This window comes from Alligator mississippiensis, chromosome 11 (genome assembly GCF_030867095.1).
Source record: "Alligator mississippiensis isolate rAllMis1 chromosome 11, rAllMis1, whole genome shotgun sequence".
Classification (NCBI taxonomy): Eukaryota; Metazoa; Chordata; order Crocodylia; family Alligatoridae; genus Alligator; species Alligator mississippiensis.
This window is the reverse complement of record NC_081834.1, coordinates 27,259,985-27,272,983: the sequence shown is the minus strand read 5'-3', so window position 1 is coordinate 27,272,983 and position 12,999 is coordinate 27,259,985. Positions and strand designations below refer to the sequence as shown.

General features: G+C 39.4%; 1 protein-coding gene and 1 long non-coding RNA gene across 3 annotated transcripts in view; one reads left to right on the top strand and one right to left on the bottom strand.

The window, feature by feature from the left end:
• Positions 1–12,999, top strand: part of ALDH1A2 (aldehyde dehydrogenase 1 family member A2) — a 78,353-nt gene that overhangs the window by 22,698 nt on the left and 42,656 nt on the right. The gene's annotated exons all lie outside the window — the stretch shown is intronic.
• LOC109280695 (uncharacterized) overlaps positions 8,920–12,999 on the bottom strand; it is a 72,378-nt gene continuing 68,298 nt past the window's right edge. The window contains exons 2-3 of the long non-coding RNA XR_002087111.2: positions 10,549–10,724; positions 8,920–9,725 (exon numbers count right to left, since the gene is read on the bottom strand). This is a non-coding gene — a long non-coding RNA (uncharacterized LOC109280695). The remainder of the gene's footprint in view (positions 9,726–10,548; positions 10,725–12,999) is intronic.

Here is a 12,999-nt window from a genome sequence, read left to right as displayed (position 1 = left end):
AGACTAAGGCAGTGAAGTTTTTTTAATCAGAAATTAAAAGTGAGCCCCACTATTGAAAGGATGACCAAAAGTTCCATTTGTTAGGATAACATGAAATATTACCTGGACTGGAGAGGGAAGTCTAATTATCCCTGTATAGTGCTGTCATCAGCAAAAAAAATCTTTGTTAAATGTAAAGGTGCAAATTACTTTGAGAAAAGCCAATTACTTTGTGCTGCGAGTAAAATGGTGTTTATAGGTTGTAATAACAGAGCCAAAATGAGTACAATGTTTTTTATCTGTTATAAGAACAGTAAGACAAACAATGCATTCTGAATTTTTCTCTCTCGGAGTAATTTTCTGGAAAAATCAAAACAAAATAATCCCTTTAATATGACTGAATTAAAATCACGGATGCTACATCAGCATGTGGCACAGTAAGAAACTAAAATAGAAAAGGGTATAATCACTTTTTGGCAGACTGGGTTTTCTGCAGGAAATACTTGTGAAGAAAACAAGCAAAGCAAGCAGGCAACTGCGTTGTTAGGACTGACTTAATCTCCTCAACTAATTACCCAAACCTCTTAATTCGAAATCATACAAACAAAAACACTTGGATAAGATGGGTGCTTTTTCAAATGGATGCCCCCCTGTGGCTTAGAAAATAAATGTGACAGGTCTCCCTCTGTCTGATGTGCTGCCATTTGCAAAAGAACAGAAAGACAAAAAACTAATTAAGACAGGAAGATAGGTAGATCAAACATTTGGTGTGAGGATTTTGTTCCACAGAGGAAAAAAAAATCATTTTACATTCCACTTGCACAGCAGATTGACAGGAGGTTGTCAAGCTCCCTCAGAATTTCCCCCCACTGCTCAAAGGAGTTGGATTTCCCACAGTGCTTCTTGTCAAGCCACAGACATTTCCTACGGTACCATTCATCAGGTCCATGTTAACTGTGTGTAGGCTCAGGGAGCAAAGCTGATCTCACTCACATCAGTCAAGTCTATTGACACTTTATGGAATGACTCCTGATTTGCTAGGATATAAAGGAGAACAGGATCTCTATACTCAAGACACTAATGTATTTTCTTATTCAAATACATGAGTGTTGACCCAAACTTCATGAAATCAATGGAAGATCTCCAGTGGGCTTGGGATCAGGCCCATGCTGCTTGAGGATTACATCCAGAAATGTTAGACTCTTACTCCCAAGGCACACAAGCTCAATAGCACAGTGAGCTCATTGAGCACCTAGGGTGGGGGGTAGGGGACAAAGGTATGCTGGCCACAGTAGACAAGGGGGGAAAAGGGGTGGGGGTTGTAGCAAGGATGAGAAAAAGGGAAGTCTTACCTGCCTGGGCTGCTGATGCTACTGCCGCTGCCACTGCCATTCCTCAGTGGCAGGAAGGCCAGGGCCAGGCTTCCTTGGAGCAGGTCCTGGTGCCCTGTTTCATAGATTCATAGATTCATAGATGTTAGGGTCGGAAGGGACCTCAATAGATCATCGAGTCCGACCCCCTGCATAGGCAGGAAAGAGTGCTGGGTTCAGACGACTCCAGCTAGATGCTTATCTAACCTCCTCTTGAAGACCCCCAGGGTAGGGGAGAGCACTACCTCCCTTGGGAGCCTGTTCCAGACCTTGGCCACTCGAACTGTGAAGAAGTTCTTCCTAATGTCCAGTCTAAATCTGCTCTCTGCTAGCATGTGGCCATTATTTCTCGTAACCCCTGGGGGCGCCTTGGTGAAAAAAACCTCACCAATTCCCTTCTGTGCCCCCGTGGTGAACTTATAGGCAGTGGTATGGTACCAAGTCAAATGTCCATCAGCTCCATCTGTGCAAAAATTAAGTTTATTTCCTACCTATGGGGACTATTTACCATCTTATACCATCTACACTTTTCCCAGAGCCTGACAAAGGGACTTTGATCCCGAAAGGTTGCAGAAAAGGACAATTTTCTTGCCATTTTCCAGTTGGTCTAATAAAAGGTATCATTTTGGAACCACAAGTTCTAGTTTTTTGTACATCAAAATAATGTGCATTTAAAAATATACTGTTACTTTCATAAGATCTATTTTCCATAAGCCCACATTGACTGGCATGAATTTTGTTACATTTTTTTAATTCCTTGATTGAATACTATGACAGCAATTCCATTGTTTTTCCCAGGATAAAAGCCTGGCTGACAGACCAATAATTACCTAGGTCACCCCACTTGCCCTTTTAAAAATATTTGCACATCATCAGCTTTCTTCAAGCCCTCTGGAAATTCCTAATGGTCCAAGACTTATTGAAAAATCATCTTTAGTGATCCACAAAGCTTCTTGGACTGCTCTTTTCAAAATGTGGCTATCAATTTACCCTCTCTCTTAGCTTTCTCTCTCAACTATGAAATAGTGAATTTTCACCTACAAGAAAATACACCTAAGGATTTCTGATTGTCCTTTTAATTATTCTGTTTAAACTCTTTTCTTATTTCCTAATAAGCTGACATTATACACTGAATTTAATTATGTCAAAAAAGCTTACCACCAAATTCAGACCAAACCATTTTTTAATTTTTTTTTTTCACTACCTGCCCCTGCCCCCAGGCTCCATATGCCAGAAGAAGCCCCTGTTGGTCACCCAGCTGAACTTAAAGGCTGTTTTTATCAACACTATGATACAAAGCACTTCCAAAAGATGAAGATACCACTTCAGATAGAACAACTGAAGACTTAAATTTATTAATCTCCAGAGCCTAGTGCTATTTTTATCTTGCCAGCCAGTGGATCCTCCCAGTTGATGCTTACCTTGGTTGCTTTATTGGGTGAGATCCTGACCTGAACAAAGTCCATGACAGTTTTGCCATTTTTGACTTCAGTGGTGGCAAGCTTTATGTGGGAGTTATTGGCTAAGTGAACACTGCAGAGCAAGACACCTGTCAATAGTTTGGGGCACTATAGAGAGGGAACCTGTCTGTCCCAATAGTTTAATATCATACTTTCTTTTAATTAAAGCAAACTCAGAGCCCTGAACCAGAGTAAAAGGGTTTAGGAAAAACAGTGTTTTTGGCAACAGGAAATTGGATTCTTCTTTTTTCTAAAATATAGTTATAGGGACATTGTTAAAACTAGTGAGCCAAATCCATTTCTGGTGTAACTCTAGTGACATGAATAGAGACCAGTAGGATAAACTTTTCCCAGTATATTTAATTAAGATATTATTCTATTATAAAAACACCTCTGGTTATTAAAATGAAAAGAATTTGACAAATCTATGTTACTTTTTATACAAAGTCTTTTTGTCTTTCATTCAGCACTAATAATAGGCTGCCCAGTTAACATGCACTGTAATACATTTCCCTTTCTAATTTTTATGCATTAATGTGTTTGTCAGTGTTTCATATTCCCTCTCAGTGCACTTTAGCATGTAATGATTTTTTTAATAAAACCTATAATTTGAGTTTATAAAATCTACCATTCTCTGGAGTGTCTGTTTAAAGACCATGATAACTTGTTCATGGATGTTTCTCTGAATTAGAGCTGGAAAAATTCCATCTGGGGAGAAAAGGCTCCTCTTCCTTTTAAAATCTCTTCTTATTTGGGAGGTCAGGAAGAGCTGAAATTAAGTCAACAGAGAAACAGCCAAAGAAGAAAAATAAAAATCAACATGTGCTGTTTCTGTGCAGGACTTTCAGCCTCTGTGGCTGGTTAAGGATTCCAATAAAACAACTCAGTCTCCCAATACAAACATCCCTCCATAGGCTCCTTGCATAGCTACCTTTTCATCATTTGAAGACTGATTCTGCTTCCTCTGAAGGCAATATTGTTTTCCTGTTGACTCCAATGAGAGGGAGATTGGTCTTCTAATAAATGAATAGCAGCTTCATTTGCAAGCCTTTTCTAGTAAGATTTTTCTTGCCAGAGACTGTCTGGTGCACAGTTCATTGTCACTAACTAAAAGCTTACAAATAGTCCTCACTTGAAAGACACATTATAAGAACAAAATCTGGACAGCTTCAGAAGAAGTGATATTGTTCCCTCTGTGTAGCTGTAGTAAAAAAAAATAGCTGTTTGCAGTTTGCAAAATTAATCTGCATATTCTGACTCCATCTGTGGTTCTTCCACCCATCTAACTATACAGGTTGAAAAGTGGGCTGGCCATTTATACAGCCTAAACCTTGGACCATGTCAGGACACAGGACATTGGCTTTATAACAGAACTCCACCATGTGAGACTTTGGGGAAATTTGCTTGAATAGGTATAACACATTGTAATAAATCATTTGTACATTATAATACACTCTAGACAGTGATTAATACAGAAACCTGCACTCTTGTCATTCATCTGTATAGTCCCTTACTTTTTGAAATGCCATTGCTGATGAATCGTCAAGTTACCTGCCAATAGTCTTAAACTTGTTTTGCCTCTATAATAACTGTGCATAAAAAGAAGTTGCTCCTATATTCTTCAGCTAACTTTTGATTCCCAATCCATCACAGAAATGCCTCATGACTGTCTAAAATGTGAGAGGTTTGTTGTATCAAGGCAGTCATAAAAGTGATGGAAAACAAAGCTTGAGAAAATAAACAAGCTGCACCTCTGCTTGGCAATCCCTTCCATTTCATTCCCTTACAATTGTACTAATCATTAGGACTCTTGAAATGTTTCCAAAGGAGAGGAAATGAAGTTGCTGAGATGGGAAAGGATATGAAATTTCCTGAACAGACTGAGGCACAGGTGCCCAGTATCTGTGATGTTATGAAATATTTACCCAGGGAAATGATGCTGCTGGATTTTTTGCATGCTTTTAAAATTGTCTTCCCCGCTCCTCCAAAAAAGTGCTGTTATGTATTTCTTAATTCCTCCATCTCTGAGAAGATGCTGGGGGCCAAACAGCTGTGACTTGTTCATAAAATACTTTGGCATCTGATGCCCCCTCCCCCATCTCGCAGGCTTGGTGTTGAAGGCTCTCTAAGGAGAACGCCACATATGAAAAAGGGATCACTTTGATGGAATGAAACTATAAGCGGCTACTAAATCAACTGAGTTAGAAAATTCCCATTCATTGCTTCATTCATCCAGAACCATTTCTCCTGTGGGAAGCCATTATTATTTGGATGCTAAAATCCTCTTCCTGTACCAAAAGCATTTATGGAGCTGCAAAAGTACAAAAACAATGTTTATTAAATCCATGGGAAAATAATTCCATCTCCAAGGAGCTGAACGCTAGGCCACTGTCTGTCCACTGGCCGAAGTTCTTACTTGTGCACCTGGGGAGCCTGCAGAAAATGTCTGATGACATAATCACTAAGCAATATTGAATAAGGAATGTAAATCACCAGTTCACTAGCACATCATTTGAAAACATTTTCAAGAAAGGAAATGAAAAGTTACATTGTTGCCACCTGTGTTGATTGCACTTCTGAATTAAAACAACTCAAATGATTTTCCCCCTGCATATTTATAAAGAATACAGTAAAAATGAGAGTCAATGAACATGCATGATTCCCTCATGATTTAAAAAATCAGTTCTGTTTTTCCAAATCCAGGGTTAGCCCCTGGGTAAACATCAGAAGAAATTTGTAATTCAACAAAAACAAATCTCTTTCCATTAAGAACAGCACAGAAATTATTGGGTTTGTGCTGCATTTAAGAAAATATATATTTACAATCACTTAATACTTTCTCAGTGGTAAACATTTATAAAAACAAGGAGTGTTTAGAAGATTTTCTGTCTGCTCTAGATTTTGTTAGTATTCCATTGTAGGGTAGAAAATCCACCCGTTGTTCAGCTCAGTTTTGTAAACATAGCTTTTCATCCAAATGCCACACTTAGCAATCATGTTTTAGACATGAATTACATATAAGATTTGAGGTGAACATTACATTGCTAATAATTAGCAAAACTCAAGTAGACAGAATGGTACTTAGCTGGGACACTGTCATTTATTTGTGAAACATAGATTGCTTTAGGCTAAAATATTTACTGGTACCCTAATTTTCAGTACTGATTTACATCCATGTATCCTATTGAATTTAGGGTTCAGTGTCTTTCCAAGTCAGGCTTCATATATTATGTAATGTAGCATTTCCCTCCAAAATAAAGTACTGGACTGAATCAGTAAGTCTTCAGCCACTCTGGGATATAAAAAGGGAACATGCTAAGTCTTTTGTTTATTTTATATTGTATTTACCATGGTATGACAACTTTCATTCTTTAGGTATCCCAAGGTGCTTTAAAGAGCCATATGCAATGAGTCAAATTCTTTCCTTGTTACACCTACACAGCTCCCAAAGAAGCCAATAGTAACTGTACATGAGTAGAGAGGTAGTTAGCCACCTTAGTCTGAAGCCAAGCAGAAGGCAGGATAGAGATGCACTTTAAAGACTCTAAATAAATGTATATAGAGTGCAAGCTTTCATGAATTCAGGTGCATCTGATGAAGTGAATTTGAGTTCATGAAGGCTTGTAATCTATGGGCGTGTCTACATGAGATGCGTTAATGTGCATTAGCCTAATTTAATGCACATTATGGGCACACATCTACACGTACACACCCTTAATACTCATTTAAAATGATGAAATTAGGCTAACCACGCCTAAATTTGATACCTTATTTAGTTCACCTATAAGACACATATCTATCCTGCCTTGTACATGATTAAATATTAATTAAATGATTCCCTAATCCCTAGACAAGAATTCTGTATTACAAAGTCTTTTAAAATTTGTATATGAAAGAGATCGCCAATGGCTGTCCCTGCTCTTTTAGAAAAGTGCCATGAACAGTAGCTTTCATCTGGTCAGACCCAAGAAACAAAAAGATCTTGTTGATATACTGAGTGAATGAAGGCCTTCTGAACAGCAAAGAACCCGTTACACGACAGGGTCAGCACTGGGCCTGGAACTAGTCTTTATAAGGAGTGAAACCCCCATGCCATGTTGATACTAGTGCCCTTTTCTTGCAAAGGTTGTATTTTATGTTGTTAGTGAGCTAGGCTTCCTCACGTATCTTTGTGCAACTTGATATCCAAATATATTTGATATCCAAATATAGCATCTGTCAGCTAATTGTACTGGGTACACTGGTGGTCTGTTTGACAGGGACCACAGTAAAAAGGAGAACTTGCATTTTCTCTTTCTGGTCTGATATTACTTGTGTTTTCCATTTATATGAGGGTAGGTGGCAAACTCCAACACGCACAGTGTTACTTCCAAAATTCTCAAGTATTCTTCCCCTAATTTGGCAGTTTCATTGACAGCACCCAATGGGCCAGATTACTTAACTGCTCACAATACCACATAGCAAATACATGACTGTATACTTTTTCTTTTCCCGGCTGCAAACCACAAAAGGTAACACTAGGGCTCAAAGAAAAACAAATTACCTCAGCAACTCCTAGAAAACTCAAGTGGTTAATCAGTTACCTTTTATTTAAATATATATGCTTAATGCTGAATTAAGTTGTAAAAACCAAAGGCTGATTTATGGCCTCAGTCAGCCTTAATTAACATTGATTCCAGGGGAATAGTAAATGTGAATAGCCTTCACAATTGAGGCTGAACAATGAACTCACTGGGTGTTGTCCAATTTGTAGCATGATTTACATGGAAGCAAGCCCTTTTTTTCCTAGGGTTATCCCTTTTTTCATCTGGTGTTTAGGATGGGTTATATATAATCCATAGATAGGAACCTTTGCTGTCAAATATTTTTCCTGATTTAGAGTGAGCCACTACAATGGTCACTATAAATAAGGAAGGAAAAAAACCCAATCTGAGGCTTTGCAGGGATTCCTTGTTCTTGCAATGTGTCATCGCTTGTCCATTCTATGGCATTTTTACGAAGTGGCCATAATGAAAGTCAGATTAAATGTACAGGATATATACATTTAATCAACAGCCATTGGAGTCAGTAGTGCTGGAAGAGTTATAAAAGCCCCAGTGAATGCAAATTTATTGCAAAAGAATCTGAGCCTTGGTGGTATGAATGTCTGCTGAATGGTACTACCTGACACAGAACACCTAAAACTTTCAAAAGTGAGTTATTTAAGTGTAAGGTTTTGCTTGTAAAGCCGCCAGCTGCTGGATTTCAAGACTTGAAACTGTTCCAAAACATTGGACGAGGTACTTTATATGTGCACTAGAGTAAATACTCTGATTTAACTGCCAATTTAAATGTGCTCAGTTTACAGTAATGAGCTTGTATAGGCATTACCATGTTTATAGAAAGTGGAACAGGAAGAAACTAACATTAACCATTAACAGTAGCAATTTCTTTTGCCTTCTACCTCCACATTGTGCCAAATAGATTTTTCCCAAGTTCTAGCTAAAATTTTTGCTTTTGCTGTTTTTTAAATATCATAGGCATAAATGGAGTGTTCCATAAAATATTACACCGTACATTAGCAGTGATCATGCACCAAATGCTCTCCTGTGATTTCCAGTTTGCTACCTCCAATCCCTAAGCTGTATGCACGTAGCTAACATGCTAACAATGTATACACATCCTATATACGGGCAGACTTGATGATAGCTCTTGGTCCCAGAAGTTGGCTGCATCTACACAAAATGCTAACTTCGCAGCAGCCTGAGACTACTGTACAGTAGCGTCACATGGCAGCACCTGCAACATGATGCTACTGCGCAGTAGTCTTGGGCTACTGCACAGTCAGTCACAAAAAAGCTGTTCTTTGATGCTACTGCGCAGTAATCCGAGTTTACATAAGTACTTATTTATACTTACGCTTGTTTATGCAAGTACTAAATGACTGCACAGTAAGTCATTTTTGGATCTCTTGATCCATTCTCTTCACAAAACCAAAACAGTTGCCTATGGGAATAGCAGATTACTGTTCACTCCCATCCTGTCCAGCCTCCTAGTTTGCTTGTTTCTTTTAATAATTCAAAATATTTTATTCTTTCAAGACTGAAAAAAAACACATGAATGCTCAAGTCTGTGGCCATCTCAAGTCTTTCCCTGGCCATCTGCTACAGAAGACCCCCCTCCATCTCAACACACATACACATACCCTCCCCATATATAAAGTCCACTGAAGTCAATGGAAAGGCTGCCAGTGAGTTCCTTGTTCTTTTTTCTTTCACCAGTATATTTTAAAATATACTTTAAGAAGTGACAATAATATGCTAGATGACTCTAGTTCATAGCATTACTTGCAATGGATGATAATGATAATAATAATAATAATGACTTTGGTCTGAAAAGCTCACAGTCCATATGGACAAGCAGACCCAGGGTGAATGTAGCACCCAAACCAAAGAATGGTTGGTAAATAGCATGTTAGGCCCAAGTGCAGGTGATGAGTTGAGTTAGTCAGGAGCACTGGAATGAGAAATGGGAGGAAGAGAGAAGGGATATTCAAGTGGACAAAGAGGAGCCTTATATAGAGATTCAGCCTGGAGGCAAGGGGAAGGTGAGGGAGAGCATTGGAGATGGTTGCCGTAAGCAGTCATTAGCAGGGAGGAAGGGATGTCCAGAAGCCAAGTTGGAGTATGTTGCTAGTGTTGACAAAAAAGTGAAAGTGTCTCACCCTTCTACTATGTTGCTGCATGGTCCTCAGAGCTGCCATTGGGAGTAGGGAAAGGAGCCCTTTATTCATATGGCTTGGTCTGCCCCGTGAGCCTACTTACCGGGGAAAAGGAGATAGCTTGGTTCTTGGTTTGAGGAAAGATACCCTGCTGGGTCAAAGGGCAGGTAGGTGAGGGCTTTAGTTGGGGCTCAGCCCATTCTCTGCCAAATGCTCCTGTGGATACAAAACATGTGGGTAAAGTCTCTGACATTTTCATAATAGGACTTTTCTAAAGCAGAACATTACCTCTCAGGGCCCAATCCAAGCAACCCAGAAGCCTGAGATCTAGTTATCTCCTCTGCACGCACAAATCCTCCTACTGCACTGGCCCTTTCTGTGCACAATTAATATTTACATGCTGAAAAGGGTATGCAGCCTCTGCTTTAAAAATTATCAGGCCCACAACACTGCCTTTGCATTCTCCTTTCCTTTCTTTTGCAGGGCCTTTATTTATTTCTGAGTTTCAGTGCCTCCTCTCTGTCTTCTGACTGAGTTTTCTATAAATTGTAATATATTTTCTAGTCTCCGTTTTCATTAAAACAACTCTTTCACCTTTCCTTTCTTCTTAAGACATTGTTTGCATACTTTTTTACCTTTTCTTCTATCTGCTTGTTTGCTGACTTCTGCAGTTCCATGCAGATGAAAAGCATAAATATGCTTGTGATTTTTATTTCTCACTGTTCAGTGATTCAGTGATAAGAGACAAAGCTGAGGCTTTTGCACAGAGTTACAAACATTATAAGTTTACTCCTTACTATCCTAGAGGCAGCTTAGTGTTGCTAGCCACACTTTGCAGATAGGGAAAAGGAGGCAAGAAGCAAAATGACTTGCCCAAGGCCAAAGAGACAGAGAGTGTAAGAGTCACTGTAAGAACTGAGGAGTTCCTGGCTCTGAATCATTTGATCATTAGACTTAGCCTTTTTCTAATAGAAGCTAATTCAGCAGCAGATCTGCAGTCGTATATTACTGTTCTTTGTACAGTAAAGTCTAGACTTACACATGAATACGTTACCATGTGAGTTTCACCAAAATTCAAAGCCCAAGGCATGCTGTGATAAGTACGACAATGGCGTTCTCACAGAAGGTTTTTCTGCAAAAATCTGTACAGCTCCATCATCTGGGCATGGCCTCTGTCAGGTAATTCACGTCAAGCCATCTTCCTTTACTTTTAATCTGTGGGTGAAATATCCACAGCAGAGTTACGATGGCCTGTCATTGTGACAGTGATCCTTTCCCTGTAGTCTGGGACCAAAGAATCCAGAGCACGGTCTCTTGTAGTGCAGTGGCCAGTAATTGAAGGCAATGACTTATCTCGTGGCATTTGCTTATACAAGTTCACAATGTTAATTTTGTTTAAAATAGAAGTACAAGTTATGTCCCAGAAAGCACAGCAGTTACTGATAACTGATCTGTAAGGAAAGTAGAAGGGCATGAAATATTTGTCCCGAATTCATGTTGTGTGTGTATGAACTAAAAAAAAAAAAAGCCAATTTTCACCAAATGCATGAATTTCTCCAGTGAGAACAGGGCAGTTCTCATAAAGAATATCAGGGGCTGTGGAGTTTGTGTGCAAAATTGACTGTTTTCAAGTGAAAACTTGTTGAAACTCATGGTTTCAACCTGACTTCAGTGCCAAAGTCACTTTACTATAATTTTGCATTTTAAGTGGTGGGACAGCAGTGGGGCAGCTCTAGGGAACTGGCCACATTCTAGCCAAGTGGGATGTCCCACATATTTTGAATCATGCAGTTTTCTAAATTAAATCAAATGTTTGGATATTCTCTAGAGTGACTCAAGGCCAAATTTTGAGTGCCCTATTCAGAGCCAGGTTGTACAGAGTGCCCTGCCTATGTGCAGTGTCACATCACACCCAAGGTGCTTAACTGGAAATCCTCTATCCTCACTAGAGTAGCAGGCTCTCCTCTGCATGTCTGTACTGCTCTGGGTTAGCTCAGGTGGGACAGCATGGCTCCACAACCTCTTTATCTGCTTTGCCATTGCATTGTGACCTTGGGAAGTGGGAGGGCCCTGGGTGGAATATCATACTACAATTATATTTGGCTCTTTATATGGAATGAGTAGTTCTGTGTGCTTCTCCATAACAGTGAGCCACTATCTGACTTCCCAACATCCCAATAGACCCCATCATTAAAAAATCTCAAGGTAAAGGGAACATGTGGCTATAATCACCCACTACAGCAGTGATGTCTACAACAGAAAATGCCTTAGCCTGTAAATTTGCAGCTGATCACACATGGTGTTAAAGGGCTTCTTATTCAGTAGATGGGGAACTGGCACTTCCCAGGCTTGATCCCTGTGTGTAGTGAAGTACTAATGTCATATTTAAATGTCATATTATGTGAAAGCTCCTCAGCTTCCTTTGACTCCTGTCACTTAGCGTCTTGCAAGACTAGAATCTCAGGGCTTGTAGGGGGCTTTTTTTGCTTTAGCTGGAGAGCAGTCCCCTATCCCTATAAACACAACTTAAACTGCATTGCAAGAAAAGGACTATGAACATTCCTTCTTTTGCTCCTGTCTAGGAGTGAACTCCTGGCCCCAGTGAAGTCAGTGATAAAGCTCCTCTTGACTACAGTGAGGCCAGGACTTCTCCCTAGGAGTTTAAGTTGTATTTCATGGAATACAATAAGAGAACATTGAGCTGTGGACTCCTAGGAACCGATGTGGTGCCTGGCTTTCTCTGAAAACTTCCACTCTTTGTCTCAAAAAGATTTTCAGGATGAGAAAGAGACTGAACACTGATGACACCATTCACCCTTTTCTTTTAGGGTGACATCAATTTACCCAATAAAAATGTGCATTTTGTTGTCCAGAGATATATAGAAGAAATTTGATTATTTAAGTGGCTACCAATATAAATGACAGGCAAGTAAACTTGATTTGCTGTGCACTTCCTTCTCCCAGCAGGCAAAAATAACATTACCTTTGCCAAAATAGCAGCTGATCAGGTGTACTGAAGTTAATTATAATTAAAATGTAATCATCACTGACAGGACATAACAATCATTTGCATTGTTCCATGCAGATAAATGATGCATTTCATTTTGTGCAGCAAGTTTTAGATATAATCACCTGACTTTGGATGGGGGTGGGGGGCTCCAATAGTTAAGACTGGATACAGACTGGGGAATTTCAGGGGCAAAATGTTCATTTACTACAAAGAATGTTTTGGTAATGAAGCCAAAGCCTTGCTGTCACCCTGGCAGTTTCACGGCTTTTCTCTGATTTGGTTATGTGTACATTTGAATCAAATTTCAGTTTCAGCTAAGTTTTTTAGGGCTTGATCCAGCTTCTTTAGCAAAACTACCACTAACTGGATCAGAACCTTAATTTTAACTCATGAATACACTGTAATGTTTTAGTCAAGTACAGTACTTCGAGACCAGGCTCTGCAAACCTTTGCCAGGACTTCAGTGAGAATCTCAGATGA